General features: G+C 45.5%; 1 protein-coding gene across 1 annotated transcript in view; it reads left to right on the forward strand.

Annotated features, from left to right (window-relative positions):
* SCD5 (stearoyl-CoA desaturase 5) overlaps nt 1–25,387 on the forward strand; it is a 158,248-nt gene that overhangs the window by 74,162 nt on the left and 58,699 nt on the right. The window lies entirely within an intron of this gene.

The raw sequence follows: 25,387 nt of genomic DNA on the forward strand, positions 1-25,387 counted from the left end.
AGTGTTCCAACAAACCCAAGCGTACATATGAGCGGAACCTAACAGATTCCCATCTCCCAATCCGCTTGACTACCTCATCCCCCAAACCTAGACGTGTGGCCTCCGTGGCCGCCCCAATACGAAAGGAGTGGGTGCCGTATGTGCCGGCATCCAGTCCCATCCGACCCAGACCCAGACTGAAAACTTTCTGAAATTGGAAGCGAGAGAGCGACGAGCCATCCGCATGGACCAACAGGGACCCGCCAACCGCGGGCCTCTGACCCAAATACTCCGACACCGCCGCTACTGGGCACAGTGCCGAGCCCGGCAGGGCCCCCAGCGTAACGTCCCGGCCCTTACCTTCCACATCCGTCTTGGACCTAGCCAAGTGTACCACCAGCTTCCCATCCAGTATACGTACCCCAGACACCTGTAGGCCACCCGTGGCCGCCCGGGTGTTGCTCACCAACTCCCCGACGCGGAACGCCCCAAAGAAAGCCAAAAGAAATGCCACACGGAATAGCGACACCTCAAATGCATTGAAACAAATGGAGGGCAGCGCCTGAACAAGCCCTTCCAGCACATGCACCGACACCGGGCGCCTAGCGTCGGGGGCCCTCCGAGCCCTCCGATACCCTTTGAGTGCCTGCCGGACAATAAACGCCTTGGTAAGATCCGCTCCCCCACGGAGCTTGAACCAGAACGCCATTGCAGCCATGTTCCTGTCAATCACCGCCGGGGAGGCGCCCCCCGCCAGTAATTGAAAGGTAAACCACAAGAAGGCATCCAGAGGCGGCTCCCCTCGTACCCCTCGGCCCAGCCCGCCCCAGGAACGTTCCCATGAACTCCAGACCTTACTGTATGCGGCCCATGTGGCCGGTGCCAGCGAAGCCTTCACGAGTCCGCCAAGCAGGACGCTCCTAGCTGCCACATCTCGATCGGGCACGGCTGACCCCTGTCCTGGGCCTCCGGGGCCATCGTTCGAAACCGGGACCACTGAAAACGAGACAGAGCGTCAGCCACCTCGTTCAAGTACCCAGGCACATGGCGCGCACGAAAAACCACATTCAGGGACATGCACAACAAAACAAAGCGCCGCAGCAGAGTTACCACCGGCCTCGATGCTGCAGACTGATTATTAACCGCGTGCACCACGGACATGTTGTCCGAGAAGAAAACCACTTTCCTGTCCCTCAACCGGTCCCCCCACAGCGCCAGCGCCACCACCAGTGGGAACAGCTCCAGAAACGCCAGGTTACGCATGAGGGGGCTCTGCCCCCATGCCTCCGGCCATTTTTCTGCACACCAGCTCCCGCTGAAGTAGGCCCCAAAACCCACGCTACCCGACGCGTCGGTGTACAGCTCCAGCTCAGCTGTCGACACGCCCCCTTGCCGAAAGAACACCGTCCCGTTAAAGTCCCTGAGGAAGGTATCCCACACCCCCAAGTCCGCCCGCATGGACGAAGATACCCGGATGAAATGGTGAGGGGACCTAATCCCCGCGGTAGCCGACGATAAGCTGCGGCTAAACACCCTACCCATGGGTATCACCCTACAGGCGAAATTGAGCATTCCGACCAATGACTGCAGTCGGCGCAGGGTCACTTTCCGTGCCCGACGCACCTCTGCCACCACGCCGCGCAAACCTTCCAGCTTTGCCAGCGGCAGCCGACATTCCCCCCGCACTGAATCTATCTCCAGACCCAGGAAACTAAGGCACTCAGTCGGGCCCTCAGTTTTATCCGCCGCCAGCGGCACCCCAAAGCAGCCCGCCACCCATTGAATGGTACCTAACAAGTGCTGGCACGCGGGAGATCCGGCCGGCCCCACACACAGGAAATCATCCAGATAGTGCACCACCGCTTTATCTCCCGCTTCCGTCCGCACCACCCACTCGAGAAATGAACTAAACTTCTCAAAGTAAGAGCACGAAATGGAACACCCCATGGGAAGGCACAAATCCACAAAGTAGCCCCCCTCAAAGAAGCACCCTAACAGGTGGTGACACGCCGGGTGCACCGGAAGCAACCTAAAAGCAGCCTCGATGTCCACCTTGGCCATCAACGCACCACGCCCGGCTCTCTTCACCAGCTCGACCGCCTGGTCAAATGATGCGTAAGAGACCGAGCATAGGTCCCTGTCAATGTCGTCGTTCACCGACTCCCCTTTAGGATAGGAAAGATGGTGAATGAGCCGAAACTTCCCTGTTTCTTTCTTGGGGACCACCCCGAGGGGAGAGACCCGAAGGCCCTCCAGTGGCGGGGCCACAAAAGGCCCCGCCATCCTACCCAACCGCACCTCCTTGTCCAACTTCTCCCGAACCACCTCTGGAAACTCCACCACGGACTTGAGATTATGAGGGCACGCAGTGCCACCCCTCTCCCGAAACGGAATGACAAACCCTTGCCCAAACCCCGCTCTAAGCAGCTCCGCGTCTGCCCTGTTACCGTAGCGGTTTAGCCAGGGCTCCATCGCGTCTAATTTCACTGGGGTTAGCCCCCGAGGTAGTGGGAGACCCTCCGCCGCCAACCGCGGCAGAGGCTCCCGTCCCCCCGGACTTCCCTTTCTTGAAACAACGTTGGAGCCCATGAGCCCCACCGCAGCCCGAGCACTCGTGCTTGAAGCGGCAGGCTGCGCCCCACTTGCACTGGCCCTCATTAAAGAGCCAGCATAAGCCCTTCTGCGAGGCGGCCGACGAGGAGGACTGACCCTTAGCGCCAGCCGCGTGCTGAAAGGGCTGCGCCTTCTGCGCCATCATGAGCTTCATCCAGAGAGGCAGGTCCATCTGGTCCCACCGCATGCCCGGATTCGCCGCCAGCCGCTGCCGGAACTGCTCATCATACCGCCACCATGCCAATCCGCCATAGGTGCGGTATGCCTCCCATATGCCGTCCAAGTAGCAAAACAGGGACGAGCAGGAGCCCGGCGATTTTTCCCCGATCACGCTGGCTAGGATACAGAATGCCCTTAGCCAGTTACCAAAAGACTTCGGTATCTTGCGATACCTCCGCCGTTTCTCCTCCTCCTCTTTCTTTTCGTCCTTCTTGTCCTCCTCCTTGAGGTCAAGAAAGTCCTCCAAGGGAAGAAGCGAGAAGATCTCGCAAAATTCCCCCTTCCAGATTTTATCTTTCACCTCCTGCTTGAGGTGCACCCCCAGCGGGCCCGCGAAGGACACATACGCATGTTGCCTCGCTGCTTCCGTCACCCCCCCCGTCAACTCCGCCCGTTCGCTTCCCGCCTCACCCACGCTGGAAGCCGACACAGCTTCCCCGCCCGCAACTGCCGCCGGGGTCCCTAAACCGGGCCCCACCTCCCCTCCCCCTTGCGTCCACACCTGCCCTACGCTACCTTGTGTGCCACCCCCCGCCCCCAGTGAGTGGAGTAGTGACTGCAGTGTTTGTACTAGTGCACTGGACTGTAGCGATTCAATAGACTCACCGGCCGAGCCCCTGGGACCGATGACACCCGGGGCTGCGCAGTCCGTCACTGCTCGTCCAGGATGAACGCCATCCGCCGATGTCCCGCCAACCAGGGATCCCACCCGGTGCCTGGAAAATTCAGATGAGGAGCGACTCCGGGACCTGGAAAGAGGAGAAGAAGTCCTGGGCAAGGCGTACTGTTCCCCCACCACCTTCCCGTCCCGAACCGGGGAGCGCCTGCTAACCGCCAAAGCCTCCCGCCGGGTATCCTCCCGCCGTCGCGCCCCAAAGGCCCTGAGAGCCCTGCCACGTGGACTATGACTCCTACCATCGCCTTTGGATACCAACCCCCGTTGAGGCAACCTGGGGGACCCGGACCCTGCCGAACTCCCTGACATTGCGCGCCTGCGCCGGGGCCTCCGTCTGCGTGTCCTGGGGGCCCTAACCGGCGAGGGGCTAGCACTACCCGACTCCGAACTAGGCCCACCCTCCCCGCTTCCCGCCCCGCGCCCCAACCCCGCTGCAGCCCGACCTACCACTACACCTACGGAACCCGGACCAGGGGCACCTCCCCCGGGGCCCTCCACGGACGCGGGTGGTGACACCCCGCTCCCCGAGACAGTTATCCCCGACCGACCGGACCTCGGAGCCTTACCTTTCCCCTTACCCTCTACCACCCACCTAACATCCATCGAACCCGCGGGCACTACCTTCCGCCCCGCAAGAGAACTACCGAGGGACCCCCCATCCTCCCCCACGGAAGCCCGCCCAGCCTGCACTCCGCGGGACCCCTTCGCAGCATCCCGCACCCCCCCCAGGGGCCTTCCGCCCGACCCCTGCTCCCCTTGGGCCGCTCGCCTACCCGCCCCCCCGTCCGCCCGCTCCCTGGAATCGGGCCTCACTCCCCGCCTGCCCACCACGCCAAGGGGACCCCCGGAAGGGGCCCCTGCACTTGCCTGCTGTACGTTGGGCCCGTCGTGGACCGTCCCAGTCCGCGTGCTGCAGTCCACCGCCAAGACCGATGGGGGTGCCCTCCTGGGCCGAGACCCCGCCCCGCCAGGCCCCGCACTAGGCCGTCCGGCCGCCATCTTGGATCCTGCTCCGCGCACGGCCCCATCCGTGTTAGGGGTTGGTGCAGCGATGTCCAGGGCAGCCGCCCGTCTCGACTCACCACGCCGAAGCCCCGGCCGCACACTGGGAGGCAGAGCCTCAACCAGGCAGCTCCTGGGCCTGCTACGACTTCCACTGGCTGTTTCCTGCACTCCCGTGCCACCGACCTCCGGTTCTCCTCCCGGGCTCAAACGCCTCGGGGGCCTCCTGGCCCTCGCCGGGCGTGAGTCTCCGGCCTCCTGTCCTGCCGCCGCAGCAAGGACCGGGCCCAGCTGAGCCTGCACCCAATCCGCTCCTTGTTGCCGCGCCGCTGCCCTGATCCCCTCCAGAAGCTTCTCCACGATATCCATGGCCCTGCAGAGGAGACAAAAGAGAAACCCTACCCAGAAAGTATCGAGAGCACCGGGATGCACACAAACTAACCGGGTAGGAAATTAGAAGTGAACCTTACAAAATGGCTCCTCCCTTAAATAGCCAAGCCCCCATATCCCATAACCCACCTGTCCTGTCTGTTCCTCCTGGGCCCGCCTCCTAACCCCTGTCAAGGCCCTGTTCCGCTTAAGCTGTGCTTTTGGCTACATGGGGCTACATTACACAAGTCTTTCCCTTTGATCTCTTGGTTTGACCTCTTGGTTTCTGGGTAGGTGGGACAGAATTGCTTGGGGAAAACACACACTTCCATGGTTACACCTAGAAGTTAAAACAGGTTGGTCTTCTAATAACATACATGGAATACTGGGGGGGGGGGGGATGTAAGCTTTTGTTTTAGCTGGATGTTGTGAAATGCAATTGAACGCTTTGATCCTTATCACACTTTTATCATTTAAATGACCCCAACTTGTGAAACCAGTCACATACACAGAAAGGTATATACAATATTGCAGTTTGGCATATCAATTTCTTACAGTCCCCACCTAGAGGGCGAATGACTCAAAAAGAAAATGAGCCCTCTCAAAGAAATACAGTATTTGTATTATGTGTTTTTTTAAATGATTATGTGTTTTACTGAGACACAAATGACTTGACAACCACATATATTTATAATTTAGGGTACTGCGAGGCATAATTTAGCCGAATCATTGAGGCACTCACAGTTATCATATTTTACCAATAATTTGTACTCCTTCAGCCATATTCTTAACCTTCCATTACCCTCATAGGCTCAGCATCACTGCAACCATTAGATTTCACTCCCATCACGCTCAATTACCTGTGCCACCAGCACTGCTTCCACCACACTGTTCCTTTAACCCTGGCCTTGCTTACTTTGAGCTGTTAGGCCCCTGACCTCTGCCCACCATGACACCAGGTGTATTTTCACACCAGCAGCAGTTAATTTGCTGTTTACTTACATAGTGTATTGAAGAGACCACACAAGGGAGAAACACAGTTTATTGTTTGCAGTGGGGATCTGAGTGAAGTTGTTTGTGCACGTTTATTGAAGGTTTCTTAAAAATTGTATAGCTGGAGTGGGTTTGTGTTTGAGCCCTTGAGGACGTTTAATAATTTGTCATTAGGCCCTTGGCTTCCGGAAATTAAAAGATACTAAGCACAGAAAGTGTGCAGTGTTACATTATGCAAATCACCAGTGGTTTGATTATCATCCTTGTCTCAGTATTACCATCTGGATTCACAAGTGGTTATCTAAAACATTGTAAACACAAATGTGAGCAAAATGCAACGAGTATTAATGTGTACTAAGTAATACATCTTCATAACAATATAACATTATTTACCTTACTAAAACCATACATATTTAACCCCTTGTGGAAAACCAAATAGAGCAAATAGACAATGCAAAATGATATATTGTCACTCACCCCACTCTGACCCAAGACAATACAAAATACACAACATTTTCTAACTTGCCCATATTCTATACCCCACCTTGAGAGTATAAATTAAACAAAAAAAACAAAAAAAAGCAAACAAAGCATAACCACTATCATTCTATTGTTCACCCCACCTTGACTCAAGGCAATGTACTATATACCCTTTAGAGTGTTAAATACAATCAAAAGCATAATAAAACAACAAAATCAAAGGAAATGGAGAGAGAGAAAAAAGTAGATTGAATGCTACCATCACCGTAAGTCATTGAACTGTATACAAAGTTTGGCAGCGTGCAATCTAAAGAAAACTGACAATGGTCTGTTGCCTTTCAAAGATAAAAAAATCAAAAATTGGCTTGAGGCTATTTTTGTTGGTAACCAAATGAAAAAAGACAAAAACAAAAATATTTACTGTTGTGAACCAACAGACAGTTACACTATCACATCTCTCCAGTGTGATCAACGTATAAGCCTCACCTTGGCAACAATTCACCTGATCTAGAAATATATAAAATTAGTAATCCAGCATCAAAATACAAAAATAAAACATAGCTGGCAATGCAGGCGTGCTAAACTAATAAAAACAAAAATAATTTGGAATTTGGACCACCTGACTGTAATGAATGAGTTTAGAGGCTTATCCTTAATATGAAAAAATATATAAAAATACATATTAAGGTCCTCTATAAACTGGAACTGTATTTTTCCTGAAAGAAATAAACATGTTAGATGATTGGTCTTCTCACAGGTCTATATTTTTCTTCCTTCACAATTGGCCTCATCTCCATATTTTTTCTAAAAAACAAACTTTAAGGGAAAGTTAATAACACACAACTAGAATAGGTCATTCAAGAGAGACTGTATCTCTTATCAGATTCTTTATGTTAACCATCTCCTCCAATGTACTTAATTGTGCCTTGAGACAATCCAGTTTTACAAGGAACTCATTTCGTTCACATGTTAGAGCAAGATTTTCTGCCTTTAATTGTCTATTGTGTGCTTTAAGCACATTGTAGGGGACCCAAGGGTCTGTGGGGGGTTTACTGTTGTTATCTCTTCTCTGTGATCTCCATCTAGTATTAATTTGATTATTTTTATTTCCCTGAGTCCATCTATCACACATGGGCCTTTCATGATGAATATGCACATCGGATTTACAGAATTTTTCAATATGTCCCATCCTACCACACCTAAAACATTTAATGGTTTTTATATGTGGGGACTTTCTCTGATTGATATATCTGTGAGTTTGGGAACTTTGTAACATTGAAACTTGTATTTTATTTACTTTTTCTTGATTTAGTAGAATTGCTTCAGCCCTTTTTAAGCAATTCAGTATATTTACAAAGGTGTCCTGTGGGGACACAGTTAAACCAATTAACTCTTGAATATCTGGCAGTGTCCTGTTAAGTAATGCTTTCTTATATGCATATTCATTCTGATCAGCATGTGCTCCAGGTGGAACAGTCAGTTTGAAAAACACAAATAATCTATTTACAAACCCTTGAACAGACTCCCCTCTCTTCTGAGCACAATTACCAAAAGCAAAATGATGATTTATTTCCTCTAGACCAAGAACGTTTAATAACTCTGTGATAAGTTGTTGCTTGGTTCTAGGTTCTATAAATATCTCATGTGGCAGACTTGCTCTTAGTGACTGGTCTGTACTAGCAATTATCACATCAAAAATATCCAATTCATTTGTTTCTATGGATTTTTTCAAATTGATCAATTTTTATCATTACATCTACTGGATCATCATCCAAGCTTATACATCCCAGTTGTTTGCTCAGTGCAATAACCTCTGTACGTTTTAAGGAATGGGTCACAGTAGTTTTATGTAATACATGTCCCTGTGCATCCACCATGTGCTCTGTAGAGACTGGTGCCATTTTTGCAGGAATACTGCACTCACAATCTCTTTCATTATTATTAAGTTTATGTTTTAAATCATCAATATATTCAAGGCAGGCAGAATGATCAGCCTCTTTCTGGCTACTGGAAGCAAGGATTCTAATAGCACCCTCTGCATCCTTCAGCCTTTCTACAAGCTGCACATTACTACTGCGCAATTCCTCATTTTCCAGACGCATTTGCTGACTACCTACACACAAAGCAGCAGCATTTTGCGCAGACAGTTTAAATGCTTCCACATCATTCTTTAAATTTAAAACATCTGCCTCTAATTTCTCTTTCTGCCTATTTAAAGATTTATACTTCTCCGCAATCCAACGGGCAGCATAAATCAAAGCAATTTTACCATTAGATTTGGACAATTTCTTTTCAATAATTGCCCTGGCCACATAATCCTGAGCATTAAGCCACGGATCTAATGCACCATCCATACATTTAATTATTGCTTCTGGATTAGACACTTTAGCAATCTTTTTCAATAAATTCTCCATCATTGACAACGCACAATTCACTGAAATGTCTATACACAATATCTGAACAGTATCCAAAAGTAAATATACAATCTATACACTTATGAATATGCTTATAAATCACACTAAATCCCTCCTACCTAGGCTCGCCAATTATGTAAGAAATTATGACCCTCTTACAAGGATATTCTTTTAGGGAATGTGTGACAAATAAGACACAAACACAAGTGTATAATAAAATGTATTGTTAATATTAATTTAAGGATACTGTTAGATTTTAAAAGGATATACACATTACACATTATAACCATAGTCAGTCCAAAACCAAAAGATACATAATAAAAGGGCAATACTTAAACATTTCAATGGAGGTCTTCCCCTTGCGCCTTCATCTTGGATAATCTGGGACAGACTATCAGTTCACCATGGCCCTGCTTGCTGTGCTGTCCTCTCCAAAGAGACAAAAAAAGAGAGAGAGCCTTCCTTGGATGTTGTCCTTTTAAAGCCTGATTCTTGGAGTAATAAACTACAAGTCCCAGAATTCCTTTTCCCTCCCAAAAGTGGTTTATCCCACCCTCTTTCTCCAGAGAGTTCTGTCTTTACACAAGTCTTTCCCTTTGATCTCTTGGTTTGACCTCTTGGTTTCTGGGTAGGTGGGACAGAATTGCTTGGGGAAAACACACACTTCCATGGTTACACCTAGAAGTTAAAACAGGTTGGTCTTCTAATAACATACATGGAATACTGGGGGGGGGGGATGTAAGCTTTTGTTTTAGCTGGATGTTGTGAAATGCAATTGAACGCTTTGATCCTTATCACACTTTTATCAAGGATAAACCCCAACTTGTGAAACCAGTCACATACACAGAAAGGTATATACAATATTGCAGTTTGGCATATCAATTTCTTACAATACATAGAGCATTTAGTGGATACATTAACTGAGGCTGTGTCCTCATTGTAACTCATACTCCTCATAGTAACACATACATAGAGCATATTGTGGATACTTATACTGAGGCCATGTCCTCATTGTAACTCATACATAGAGCCTATAGTGGATACATATACTGAGGCAGAGTCCTCACAGTAACTAATACATAGAGCATATAATGGATACATTCACAGAAAACTCATACTTCATACATTACAGCATATAGTGGAAACATACCGAAGCTGTACCACAACCAGTTCATGTACAGATACTGAGGCCCAGAGATCTCATATGCAGAATTCTACCGCTCTCTGGAAAAGCCTGCTTATTTGCAATAATGCACAGATAACAGCAATCAATGCCACATGCCTTGATAAAACAAGTATGTGTGTGGACTTATTTTTTGGTTTTAAAACCTGTCATATTCATGTGTGTACTTCAATCAGACATCCAGGAAAGTTCTCTTACCTTGGATATTTCTGTCTTCAGGACTGTGGAATTCCAGCAGACTTTTTACAGCCAGGATATCCATTATCAGCACTCTTTTTTCACAATGCCTCCTTGCATTATCAGCACTATTTTGCACAATGCCTCCTTGCATTATCAGCACTCTTTTTCACCAAACATCCTTGTTAAAACTTACCTAAAATGCTCACCACACAAACCTCCTAAATGTGACCTATTTGTTAGAAGGAAGCCTAAGTAAGCAGCTGGGAGCGACTGGAAAAACAGAGACCCAGGTGCCTATACTAGCTTTAATCTAAATTACTAATGCACTTACCTGAACAGTTGCAGGCCTGTGTTTCAGCGGCCAAATGGGGATTTTAACAACTGACAGCCTAAACTGTTTAAACTATAGGCTTCCATCTGTACCCCATATGCCGTACATCATCACCAGTGGGAGAAGTTGTAAACCAAACCCAAGTGGAATATATAGAATAGGTATAGCCAGGTAGTCACCTTATGGAAGTGCTGTTTGCTGGGTCTTCAGCGATAAAGGCTTAGATTCGGCTGGGCCTCATGTATGTAGTGGACAGCTGTCATTACTTCTGAGAAAGAGATAGGCCAGACTCCTGATTGCTGAAGTAGGTACCCAGGCTGGCGACTCTTACAGATGTGCTGTTTGCTGGGTCTTCAGGGATAAGAGGCTGAACCCTGGCCTGGCTTCCTGTAGGCAGTATATCACATTTATCCCTTGAGGGGATACCCAAGCTGGCCTGTTGCTGGGTCTTCAGGGATAAGAGGCTGAACCCTGGCATGCAGTGGACCATTTTCATCCCCAGAGGGAGAGGTTGGGTCCGACCCCCGGTCACTAAAGGGGTACCCAGGCTGGCTACCTTACAATAGTGCTTTGCTGGGTCTTCAGGGCTTAGAGGCTGAACCCCGGCACGGCTACAAAAATATTGCCTGGTGAGCATAAAAGAAAATTCTAGGCCTGCATAAGCAGACTCCTTCCAAACTGCTGTGCAGGACAGGAAAAAAAGACTGCCTGATGGGAAGGGGGAGGATCTATTTATACCAGTTTCAGAGTTCTGTTTCCTGTCCTTTCTGCTGTGAGGGGAGGAGCTACCCATGAGTAAATGCTGCCATGAATAATGTTCAGGAAATACACTTTATTATTAAGGTCGTCTGAAAGTACCGAACACCGATGGGGAACCACAATAGGAGAAGACCGGAGCTCCCGAACGGCCTGGAAGTACAGCGGTGTTCGTGTCGTCGAGTAGCCGTTTTCAGTTCCAGGCACTCGACAACAAAACACCGCTGGGGAGACAAAGGATCCAAGATGGCCGACCGCCGCGTGGTCGGTAGTTGAACGACGGCCACCCAGGAAAGCACTTAACTACCGATTGCAACAATGTTGCAATCTGGTAATTGGTGCCACACGACCCACAGTGTGTGGGCTTGGGTTCGGTACTTAGTTCGTTTCACGAACAGCCGGTAAAGTTGCTGTTCGTGAAACAACCATGTAAATGCTACCGGCTTTCGGCTGCTAGCACACGAATGCTATAGGGATAACAGGCAACCATACATTTCAACACATAATGCAAAGTACATTCAAACATAATAGTGCAGCAGTGTTTAGGACAACCTTTAGAGTCACAGTTCTATAGTCTGAAGTGGCTAGGTTTGCCACAAGTATTAATGCTTTATTTTTATGTGTTTTATCTAGTCCATAAAGCCTCACTCACCCTCATTTATACTCTAGTTATGGTTATCAGCCTGTAGAGAAACAAATTATCTGCCAGAATACACTAGTTCCTGATATAATTAATGTAAAGTTGCACAAGATGTCAGTATGGCAAATAATAACAAAATAATAAAGTAGTGATAAAATAAAAACAACCGCACACGTTTCGTCTTTAAATTAAGACTTCCTCAGGATCAATAAAGAGCAGTTAACAATTTCCACAGTGATATAATAACAAATGTGCACATATACAGTGAGGGAAAAAAAGTATTTGATCCCCTGCTGATTTTGAACGTTTGTCCACTGGCAAAGAAATGATCAGTCTATAATTTTAATGGTAGATATATTTTAACAGTGAGAGACAGAATAACCAAAATGAAAATCCAGAAAAATGCATGTCAAAAAAGTTATAAATGAATTTGCATGTCAGTGAGTTAAATAGGTATTTGATCCCCTATCAATCAGCAAGATTTCTGGCTCCCAGGTGTCTTTTATACAGGTAATGACCTGAGATTAGAAGCACTCTCTTAGGGAGTGATCCTAATCTCAACTCGTTACCTGTATAAAAGACAGTCCACAGAAGCAATTAATCAGATTCCAAACTCTCTGCCATGGCCAAGACCAAAGAGCTTTCCAAGGATGTCAGGGACAATATTGTATACCTACACAAGGCTAGAATGGGCTACAAGACCATCGCCAAGCAGCTTGGGGAGAAGGTGACAACAGTTGGTGCGATTATTCGCAAATGGAAGAAACAACCAATGAACATCTGAATGATTCAGAGGAGAACTGGGTAACAGTGTTGTGGTCAGATGAGACCAAAATTGAGCTCTCTGGTATCAACTCAACATGTTTGGAGGAGGAGGAATGCTGTCTATGACCCCAAGAATACCATCCCCACCGCCAACATGGAGGTGGAAACATTATGCTTTGGGGGTATTTTTCTGCTAAGGGAACAGGACAAATGCACCGCATCAAAGGGACAATGTACTGTCAAATCTTGGGTGAGAACCTCCTTCCCTCAGCCAGGGCATTGAAAATGGGTCATGGATAGGTATTCCAGCATGACAATGACCCAAAACACGAAGCCAGGGCAACAAAGGAGTTGCTCAAGAAGAAGCACATTAAGGTCCTGGAGTGGCCTAGCCACTCTCCAGACCTTAATTCCATAAAAAATCTGTGGAGGGAGCTTAAGGTTCGAGTTGCCAAATGTCAGCTCAAAACCTTAATGACTTGGAGCGGATCTGCAAAGAGGAGTGGGACAAAATACCTCCTGAGATGTGTGCAAACCTGGTGTCCAAATACAAGAAATGTTTGACCTCTGTGATTTCCAACAAGGGTTTTGCCACCAAGTACTAAGTCGAAGGGGGTCAAATACTTATTTCACTCATTGACATGAAAATCAATTTATAACTTTTTTGACATGCGTTTTTCTGGATTTCTTTTTTCCTTTTCTGTCTCTCACTGTTAAAATACACCTCTCATAAAAATTTTAGACTGATCATTGCTTTGTCAGTGGGCAAAAGTAAAAAATCAGCAGAGGATCAAATAAGTCTTCAAGTCCAGTGGTGAACTGCCATAAGCCAATCAGAGTATTCTATTCCACCTGGACCTAGTTCCACCTGGACCTCAGAGGATTTCGGAACTAGGTCTAGGTGGAATTGAACACTTAAAATAAATGTTCTTTATTTTTATTAAAGGAAACATACTCAAGACCTTATCATGATATTGAGCCAAATTCCAATGTAAATCTATCAGACATATTATCCTTGTACCATAAAACAAAGAATTATATTCACATCTGGCTGTATTACTTGTGTACATAAATTATAGCCTTTGAGTTACAGAATATGATTTCTTAGAACTCATTTAGTTCAAGTCACAAGGAGAAAGTTGGGCTTCAGTAGTCCCTGATCTACAGTCAGGTATATTCAAGGATTCTATGGTTGGAATTATTTTCTGTGTTTATCAACCAGGCAGTTTGATGACTTCTGTATGTCATATAGCTAGTAATTATAATGCTACCACTTTGCCTTGTCACGGATGTTTATTATTATTATTATCGCCATTTATATAGCGCCAACAGATTCCGTAGCGATTTACAAAATTATGAGAGGGGGGATTTAACTATAAATAGGACTATTACAAGAAAACTTACAGGAACAATAGGTTGAAGAGGACCCTGCTCAAAAGAGCTTACACTCTATAGGACGAGCTTACAGTCCATAGTTTCCCTGTTTGCAGTATCTCATTGTAGCTTGACACGGGGCTCACCGAAATATATCCTCATTGCCTAATGGTTGGACATCAACTTTCTTATTGTGAGTTCCTTACGGTGGAGCTTTAGTTATTTTTTTTACCTCTATCCCTGTCACTGAAATGCCTGAACCCAAGTCAGCAATTAATTTTTTATTTAATTTTTTACATAGCACCAACTTTTTTTACAGTCCATTACAATTTTATATATCATAGACAAGTTTAGCCATTTAACATTTCTTTATGATTGTTTTATTTATATCTTGTAGTCACGTTGTTAAATAAGACAGCCCTGAAAGGTTATTGTCTTTTTTACCACATGAACATAAAACCTTATTTAATATTTCTATGTTGGCTTTAAACCAAACAACTTAAAAGTACTGATCTACTTGAGTTAATTTCCTTAATTTAGTGGATATTGCTTAGGAGGAAAGGGCACATCGTTGGCCACACCATCCACATATTTAAGTTCAAGATGCAGCAGTTTAATTACTGATAAGTTAAACATTACCCAGTTTTACATAACATGGCTAAAGGACCTCTGGTAATTTTAATAACAATTTTGCCTTTTAGTGCAATCTTTGACAAGGAAGGGGATTTGTGAATCTGCAATATGGTCTGATGTATTTCCAGTTCCTGTCATTATTATTAATATTATTATTAATAATAATACTTTTATTTTTGTTTCTGGTTAGCTTTCAATAACTATAACTACATCTGTTTGTGATTGAATTCTGTTTTTTGGAAGTAGTCTAGAGCACCGGTTCCCAAACTGTGTGCCAGCGATGCGCACACAGGGGTGCATCAAAATATTTCCCTGGTGCTATGATCATATGATTATAGCACCGGGAAACGTGCCTCCCTCTCCACTGCCGGCTCTGCAGGACCAGAAGGGAGATCAGAAATCTCCCTCACCGGCATGCTAGCACTGTAATGCTGCAGCCGGCAGGGAAGGGAGGACACGGGGGAGCTCTAACCTGCAGCTCCGCCGGGTTCTCCTCTCACAAGCACGGAGCGTTGCTGCGGTTACCACGACAATGCTGCGAATCTCGCAAGAGTGAACTCTAACAGCTCCTGAGGCTGCTAGAGTTCACTCTCACCACTTGGACCACCAGGGCTTCTCCACCAGACCACATGGGATTAGTACTGTCCCCCTCTCAGGCAAAGGTACACAGGGAGGCGGAATAACAAAAAAAAATAATTAAAAAAGAAAAATTATATTTATTAATCTACCCTCCAACCCCACAGACCCACAATAATTCTTCCCTATACACACACTGCCCCCCATACACACACACACACTGCCCCCATACAGATGCACTGTACCCCTCACACACACTGCCACCCATACACATGCACTGTACCCCTCACACACACTGCCCCCCACACACACTGCCCTTCTCAAACACACTCTGCTCCCCCACATGCTGTACCCCTTCCCCACACACCATATACCCCTCCCCCACACACCATATACCCCTCCCCCACACACCCTATACCCCTCAATACACACACAGTACCCTTCAATAAACACCCACTGCCCCCACACACCCACTATACCCCTCATGCACACACGGTATTCCTCACACACACATTATATCCCTCACACACACACTGTACCCTTCAAACACAGACAAAACGCACCCTCACACACACAAACTACATCCTTCACAAACACAATGCACCCCCATACACACACTGCACCCCTCACACAAACACACACACAGCACCCCTCACACACACATTCACCCCCACACACATTGCACCCCTTACACACACACATACATTGCGCCCCTCACACCCACACACATACATTGCGACACACACACCACTGCCCCTATACCCTACTACAGCCCCTTTCCTGGCAGACCCCAGGTAAGTTGTCAAACTACCCTGGGAGGGCACCACAGCACTCCTGGCACCATAAACACTACAGTGTGCTGTAGTTGTTATTGTGCCTGTATTGTTTCTTTAAACAATCTACCAGTGCCCCTCCCAAGGTGCTCAACAGCGGGCAAGTATATACATAAAGGAAGGGAAGGGAAGGTTCACAGTAAAACCTTTTTTAAACCAACGGATGGGAACTGTTTTATTCAGTTCTCTAGTTGCCATCACCATAAGTGGTTGGCAAACATCCCCAAAGGACAACACATGAGAATATTTAGAAATTGTACAGGTGAGGAGGATTTTAAGGAACAAGTGCAGATTTTAAACAAAAAGTTTTCTGATAGACATTACCCTGAAGACCTCTTGGTCAGCACACAAAGAAAAGTTGAAAACCTTCAAATGAAGGATCTTTTAGTAAATAAAAGCAAAACGGCCATAACTAATAATTCAGATTTTGCATTCTTTACGAAATATACCAATAAAGCAAATTTAATAGAGAAATACATTCGAAAAAATTGGACAATTTTACTACAGGATAAATATTTACAAAAGGTTTTACCTCAGAATCCTAAGGCGATCTATAATAATTTAAAAAGTATTTTGGCTCCCAGCATATTACCTAAGAAGGACGTTCTTAAGGAGAATTTAAAATTTCTATCAGAAAAACCTAAAGGATTTTATAGATGTGGAAGATGTAGCACGTGTAAGTTTCAAACGAATAAGACTACAGAATTCCATAGCTCAATTACGAAAGAGGTTTTTAGAATTAAACACTTTGTAAATTGTCAAAGTAGATTTGTGGTGTATTTATTGCAATGCAAGTGTGGTGTCGAATATATAGGACGCACCATTAGGAAACTGCATGTGAGACTATTAGAACATTTTAATGGTATTAACAACAAGAACATGAAACATAGCGTCCCCAGACACTGCACCACTTGTAATGAGTTTAATGTTAAAGATTTTATATGTATTGGGATTGACATTATCACGCCTCATTTGAGAGGTGGTGATACAGAAAAATGTTAGCTATGAGGGAGGCAGAGTGTCTATACAGATTCAAATCCAAATCTTCTGTCCCCTCAGGTCTTAATACAGATCTTGACATATTGGCTTTTATGGAATGATTATGCTGTATAATTTGGTATTAATTATCTCTTTTTATCTCTGTTTATTGTTTTTTCCACACCTTTTTTATATACAACTTTATGTGTTTTTTATATGTATTTTTAATATATTTGAGGCCTTTTCTCTTTATGTATAAATTGATACAAAATGTTTTTTAGTCTCACTGAGATACCTTAACCCCTTAAGGGCTGAGCAAAATGTAAACGTTGTGATCAAAACAAAACATAAACAAAAACTTGAATTTGCGCTATATGTCTGTTCAGACGTAATTTGCCTCTTTATTTGCACCCACACTTATTATATATCATTTTATTCAGGGGAAACAGGGATTTCATTTGACATCAAATATTTAGGTATGAAACATAATTTAATATGAATAAAATATAAAAGAATGGGAAAAATACGAATTTTAAAAACATTTTTAGTTCTACGTGAGATTTTAACTGTGAATGACATAATACTGTTTGCTTTTACTGCAATAAAATACAGATATTTGTATTCATCAATGTCTCACGTGTAAAACAGTACCCCCTATGTACAGGTTTTATGGTGTTTTGGGAAGTTACAGGGTCAAATCTAGCATGTTAAATTTTTCAGTTTTTTCACATTGAAATTCGCCAGATTGGTTACGTTGTCTTTGCGTTTGCAAAAGTAGACAACCCAAGGTATTGCAAATGGGGTATGTCCAGACTTTTTTAGTAGCCACTTGGTCACAAACACTGGCCAAAGTTAGTGTTACTATTTGTTTGTGTGTGAAAAATGCAAAAAACTAACTTGAAAGCCAATTTTGGCCAGTGTTTGTGACTAAGTGGCTACTAAAAAAGCCCCATTTGCAATACCTTGGGTTGTCTACTATTGCAAATGGTATGCCATCATGGGGGTAGTTTCATTTGTGGGGTACCATACGGTCTCAAAGACAACATAACCAACCTGGCGAATTTCAATGTGAAAAAACTGAAACACAAGCCTTATATTTGACTCTGTAACTTTTGAAAACACCATAAAACCTGTACATGAGGGGTACTGTTATACTCGGGAGACTTTTCTGAACACAAATATTAGTGTTTCAAAACAGTAAAACGTATCACAACAATTATATCGTCTGTGTAAGTGCTATTTGTGTGTGAAAAATGCAAAAAATTTCACTTTCACTGACGATATCATTGTTTTAATACATTTTACTGTTTTGAAACACTAATATTTGTGTTCAGCGAAGTCTTCCGAGTAAAGCAGTACCCCCCATATACAGGTGTTATGGTGTCTTGGAAAGTTACAGGGTTAAATATAGTGCTAGCAAATTAAATTCCCTGAACTTTTGGCCTGGGTTGTCACGCAGGTCCCGCAAATTGTAATTAACAAAATGACCTAATTATGTAAAATTATTACATAAATATATATTATATAATAAATTATTACATAAATATATATTTAGGTCCCCCATCCGCCGCTCAGGGGTGGGGGCCGGGGGGAGGACAGTAGGACCCCCCCTTATTGTTAGTTAGGGCCCCCACCCACTGCGCAGGGGTGGGGGCTGGGGGGGAGGACAGTAGGTCCCCCCAATTTGTATTTATGGCCCCCACTCACCGCTCAGGGGTGGGGGCCGGGGGAGGACTTTAGGTCACCCCAATTTTTATTTATGGACCCCACCCACAGCTCAGGGATGGGGGCCAGGGGGAAGACAGTAGGTCCCCCCTTATTGTTATTTAGGGCACCCACCCGCCGTGCAGAGGTAGGGGCCGGGTGGGGAGGACAGTAGGTCTCCCCCTTATTGTTATTTATGGCCCCCACCGCTCAGAGGTAGGAGCCGGGTGGGGAGGACAGTAGGTCCCCCCCTTATTGTTATTAAGGGACCCCCCGCCGCTCAGGGGTGGGGGCCGGGGGGAAGGACAGTAGGTCCCCCCCCACATTCTTATTTAGGGCCCCCACCCGTTGCACAGGGGTGGGGGCAATAGGTTTTTTTCTTCTTTTTTTTTTACAGTGAGCAGACACTGGCTGCTCACTGTTTACTAGACACGCCACTACTCGCGGTATAGCGAGTAGGGGCTGAATTTACTAATACTAAGTAATCTTTACTTAGTATTAGTAAATGTGTCTGAAATACCAATTTATGTCTTACAGCCTTTTTGTAGATAGGTCCCTAATACCGTGGGAATTAGGGAGTTATCTACTAAGCGGCTGCTTATTTTATGTATTTTATGTTATTTTAAGTGATTTTCCTATCCACATTTGTTTGCAGGGCACTTGTCCTACTCTTACCCCCATTTCACTTCCTTTTGCTAGCTCTTTCCAGGACTTTTTTAGAACCATTTTTGTGCCCAAAAGTTCGGGTCCCCACCCGCTTGACCCGAACATCCAGGTGTCCGCTCAACTCTAGTAGTTACGCAATTGTTTTTCTCTTTTGGCTATTATTAACACATAATTTGAATATACATTTTTCCTTTGTCTTGTTTACATTGAGTCCTATTTATATAATCTTGTGGTTATTAGTTTCTCCTCTGTTAGAATATAGATATGATTAGGCAGGACTGTAAAAACAAAGTGCTAAGATTCTGAACACTTTTATTGTAGGCGTTCAGAATGCGGCTGTGTAGATTATCCATAAAGTTTAGTTGTGTTCCAGCGTAGTGCACGGTGACGTAATTAGAGGCATGAACCGGCAGATTGAAAAGAAAGAAGACCGGGAAGAAGACAAAAGCTCCTAAGGAAGTCGGATCGATGAAATCGCGTAGAGCCCTATCAAAGAACTCTGTTATTTTGGTATAAGCAGTCTTTTTAACATTTGCACTTTGTACTTTTGTATCATGTGCCTGGGATTATGTGCTGTGAAGGAGTAGTGGGTGTCAGCTGCTAATTATAGCGGCTTGTTGAGCACCTTGCACTTTCACTTACTTTAGAATCTTTGCACCTTAGCACTTGCACTTTATTATCACATATTGCGTCATGTTATATTAAGCTGATATCCTTAAGGGTCTTTTTGCCTACTTTGGCTTAAATATTGCGATATTTGCACATTTTTTTGCAAGTTTTGTGCTATTGCTTAATCTGTTCATTTTATTGTAGGTTATCTTTTTATTGATTGTTTCTTTTTTCTTGATTTTGTGAGAGAATATCCCACAAAAGTTGGCAACTATAGTGACTGTGGCGCCCTGTTATCTGGTATTGATTTTATCTTTTCAGTTATGCCTCAGTGCTGTACATGTATACAACCTAGACTTTTTTGACTTGGGGCGTCTTGGAAAAATATTGAAATATTAAGGGCGCCTTGAACCTAAAAAGCTTGGGAACCACTGGCAGTGGTGTATTTTGGATCTGTGCTGCCCTAGGCATGACGGAACTCGGGTACCCCCTAGTTTACATTTGCCCCACTCCTTCCTGTCAATGCCACACCTCTTCCTGTTATTATTATTATTATTATTGCCATTTATATAGCGCCAACAGATTCCGTAGCGCTTTACAATATTTTGAGAGGGGGGGATGTAACAATAAATAAGACAATTACAAGAAAACTTACAGGAATGATAGGTTGAAGAGGACCCTGCTCAAATGAGCTTACAGTCTATAGGAGGTGGGGTATTAGAAACATTAGGATAGGAAATATCAAGTAGGAGTGAAGCAGAGCTGGAGGAGAGAGCAAAGCACTATCCCATAGGAGAGCAAGCGACAGGTATGTAAGGGAGAGATTACTCTGGGAGGCCATACGCTTTCCTGAAGAGATGGGTTTTAAGGCCCTTCTTAAATGATTGAAGACTAGGGGAGAGTCTGATGGCAGTAGGCAAGTTATTCCATAGGAGAGGAGCCGCCCGTGAGAAGTCCTGCAAGCGTGAGTTGGCCGTACGGGTGCGAGCAGCGGTCAGGAGGTGGTCGCGGGCAGAGCGGAGGGTACGAGGAGGGGCATACCTCTGGATCAGTGAAGAGATATAAGAGGGGTTGGAATTGTTCAGTGCTTTAAATGTATGGGTTAGCACTTTGAATTGACTCCTATAGGATACAGGGAGCCAATGTAAGGACTGGCAGAGGGGCGAGGTGTGAGAGGACCGACTGGATAGGAAAATCAGTCTAGCTGCAGCATTCATTACAGACTGTAGCGGGGCAGTACGGCTTTTGGGGAGACCAATCAGGAGAGGGTTACAGTAATCCATGCGGGAAATTACTAGAGCATGGACAAGCTCCTTGGTAGCATCTTGCGTAAGAAAGGGGCGGATGCGGGCTATGTTTTTGAGTTGGAACCTACAGGACTTGGCAACAAACTGGATGTGAGACTCAAAGGTGAGACCAGAGTCAAGTATGACGCCAAGACAGCGCGCTTGTAGGGATGGACTTATGTGGATATCACTGACTTGAAGGGAGAGTGAGAGAGGAGGATCAGTATTAGGAGGAGGAAAGACAAGGAGTTCAGTTTTTGAGAGGTTAAGTTTGAGAAAGCGTGACGACATCCAGTCAGAGATGGAAGAGAGGCAAGCAGTGACACGTTGCAGGACGGTCGGGGAGAGGTCCGGTGAGGAGAGGTATATCTGAGTGTCATCAGCGTACAGGTGGTAGTTGAATCCAAAAGAGGCAATACGTTTTCCAAGAGAGGCAGTATAAAGAGAAAATAGAAGGGGACCAAGGACAGAGCCTTGGGGAACTCCAACCGAGACAGGGCGAGGGGAGGAGGTATCCTTGGAAAAGGAGACACTAAATGAGCGTTGGGAGAGATAGGAGGAAAACCAAGAGAGGACAGAGTCACAGAGACCGAGTGATTGAAGAGTTTGAAGGAGGAGAGCATGATCAACTGTGTCAAAGGCAGCAGAGAGGTCAAGGAGAATTAATATGGAGTAGTGACCTTTGGATTTAGCGGAGATTAGGTCATTAGTCACTTTGATAAGAGCGGTCTCAGTAGAGTGGAGAGGGCGGAAGCCAGACTGAAGAGGGTCAAGGAGAGAGTTGGAATTAAGGAAGTTAGACACACGGGTAAAGACAAGTCTTTCCAAAAGCTTTGATGAGTAAGGGAGCAGGGATATGGGACGATAGTTAGAGGGGGAGGACGGGTCAAGAGATGTTTTTTTCAGGATAGGTATTACAGTGGCATGTTTAAGGTCAGCAGGAACAGTGCCATAAGAGAGAGAGCAGTTAAAGATGTGTGTTAGGATAGGCACAAGACAAGGGGAGAGAGATCTGATGAGGTGAGATGGGACAGGATCAAGTGGGCAAGTGGTGGGGCGAGAGGAATGGAGAAGTGCAGCCACCTCTTGTTCAGTAGCTGGGGAGAAAGTCTGAAGGGTAGGGAAAGCATGATTTATGTGTGGTTGAGAAAGAGAAAGGCAAGGAGGGGAGAATTGTTTCCTTAGCTGTTCAATCTTGTCAGTAAAGTAATATGCAAAGCTATCAGCTGTAAGGTTAGTTTGGGGGGTGGCCACAGCAGGGCGGAGAAGGGAATTAAAAGTGTCAAAGAGACGTCTGGGATTGCGGGAGCATGAACTAATGAGAGAGGAAAAGTAGGACTGTTTGGCGAGGGCAAGGGCTGCGCTGTACGAAAGCAACATGAATCTATAATGAAGATAGTCTGCCTGGGTGCGGGACTTCCTCCAGGAGCGTTCAGCACAGCGGGAGCAACTCTGCAGATAGCGTGTTGATTTATTATGCCAAGGTTGGGGTTGTGTTCTCCTCGTGGTGCATGTTTGGAGTGGGGCTGCAGTGTTCAAGGCAGATGTGAGGGTAGTGTTATATGTGGAGATGGCCAGTGAGGGACAGGAGAGGGAAGGGATGGATAGCAGTTGTGAATCAATGTCAGCCGACAGCTGCTGGAGGTCAATAGAGTTAAGGTTCCTCCTGAGCTGAGGGGGGTTAGGCTGAGGTTGTTGGGTGAGGGGGTAATTGAGAGCAAACGATAAGAGGTGGTGATCAGAGAGAGGAAATGGAGTATTGCAGATATTAGATAATGTACATGAATAGGAGAAAATAAGGTCGAGGGTATTGCCAGCTACATGAGTGGGAGAATTAGCCCACTGCAATAGTCCAAGGGAGGAAGTAATTGAAAGTAGTTTAGAGGCTGCTGGGGTTAAAGGTGGGTTAATGGGAATATTGAAGTCTCCAAGAATTAGGGATGGAATGTTGAAAGAGAGGAAGTAGGGTAGCCAGGCAGCAAAGTGGTCAAGGAAGAGGAGAGGGGAACCAGGGGGACGATAGATGACGGCAATGTTAGCAGAGAAGGGTTTGAAAAGGCGAATTGAATGAATTTCGAATGATGGGAAAGAGAGGGAAGGGGGGGTGGGCAGGGTTTTAAAGGAGCAGTGGGGTGAGAGAAGAAAACCTACACCGCCGCCTTTAATCTCCGCTTGTCTTGGATTGTGGGTAAAGTGAAGACCACCAAAGGACAGTGAGGCAGGGGTAGCAGTATCCGAGGGAGAGAGCCATGTTTCTGTTAGTGCAAGTAGGTTTAGGGAGTGTGAGATAAATAGGTCATGGATGGAAGTAGATTTAAAGGTGCTGCACACAGAGCGTGCATTCCAGAGGGCAGCTTTAAAAGAGGAATTATAGTGAGAATTACATGGAATGGGTATTAGGTTGTTGTGGTTTCTGGTGTTTGAACCAGGTGGCTGAGTAGTGGAGGGACCAGGGTTTGGAGAGACATCACCTGCTGCTAGGAGTAGTAGGATGGAAAGGAAGAGAAGGTGCGAGTAAGATTTAAATGTTGGAGATGAGAGCTTGTATTTAAGGGATTTAGGAGGGGTGTGTGGAGAAAGGCTGGATAAATATGAGTAAAGTGCATGTGATGAATACAGAGATGAGGGGAGCAGGGAGGGAGCAATGAAGATGGTGTTAGCAGGAACAGGTAAGTGAAATGATAGAGAGATTTTAATGATGAGGGAAGTGAGAGAGAAAGTGAAAAATAGAAGTGAGAACATTAGTAGGAGCTGTGTTTTTAAGAGCTGTGGTTAGGAGGGTTAAGGGTTAAAGAGGTGTTGTGTGAGTATAGCTTGTTTTGGGTGTGGAGGGCTTGGTGGACATAATTGGTTTAACAGGAAAGCTAGGTAATTTGAGCTATCTATAAATGTAATGATTACCATGGGGGGTTTGGGGTGTGGGGTAGGGTGGGTGGGAAGTGATCATCCAGAAATGCTACCTCTGCTTATGGCAAGTCCTGCAGGGTTGTGTGCTGTGAGTCCTGGGTGTAGCTGGTTCTGCAATTTTATGAGGTCCAGGCTATAAAGGAGAGAATCTGGGGTTAGATACAGCAGATTGTGGGTGGAGAATCATTGGGCTGTTAAAAACAAAATCAAGGAAAAGCAAATGAAAGGGAATTTGAATTTAAGGATATATGAGGGAAAGTGAGAGATAAGATAGGAAAAAGTCATAAATAGGGAACATCATAAATTAATGAGGCATAGAGTGCAATAACTAACACTGGCAAAACAAACATTTAACTAAACAAGAGTTAAGGATGGAGGGTGCAATAGTCATCAATTAAGCAGTAATACTGTGGGGGATGGAGATAGAAAGAAATATAATTTGAAACAAAAGTAAGAGAAATAAGAAGTCCAGGTATTCAAGATGATCATCCAGAAATGCTACCTCTGCTTATGGCAAGTCCTGTTAAAGACTAACACACACTTTGACTGACAGACACACACTCTCAGACACCCTGACACACACACACACTGATTTGACACAATCTGACAGACACACACAATCACCGACTCACTCACAGACACACACTGACAGACACACACAAGCACTGACATGCAGACACACACAATTACTCACTGACACACACCCACTCACAGACACACACACTGACAGGCATACACAATCACTCAGACACACACATATTCACTGACAGACACACTCACTCACTCAGACACATACTGACACACACACTCACTCTGACACACAGGCTCCCTCACAGACACACACACAATCACTCAGTCACACACTGACAGACATACAGACACACTGAAAGATATACAGATACACTGACAGACATACACACACACTGACAGTCAGACACACACTGCCAGCCAGCCAGACACAGACACACACACACACACACATTTCCCCCTCCAACACAGATTATTTTATTTTAATTTAAATCCACCCAGACTCCCTACCTTTGGGAGAGCTGGGTGGATTTTTTTTTTACCTGGGGTCCAGTGGGGCTGCTGGCCAGGCTGCTTGGGCAGGGAGGGAGGCAGGCATACAGGCAGTTGGGCGGCTAGCTGAATTCCAAGGCGGGCGTAATATTCCGGGCCTAACATTCTGCAGCACGCGAGGAAGCTGAGCAGAGAGAGCAG

Source organism: Pelobates fuscus, chromosome 6 (assembly GCF_036172605.1).
Source record: "Pelobates fuscus isolate aPelFus1 chromosome 6, aPelFus1.pri, whole genome shotgun sequence".
Lineage (NCBI taxonomy): Eukaryota > Metazoa > Chordata > Amphibia > Anura > Pelobatidae > Pelobates > Pelobates fuscus.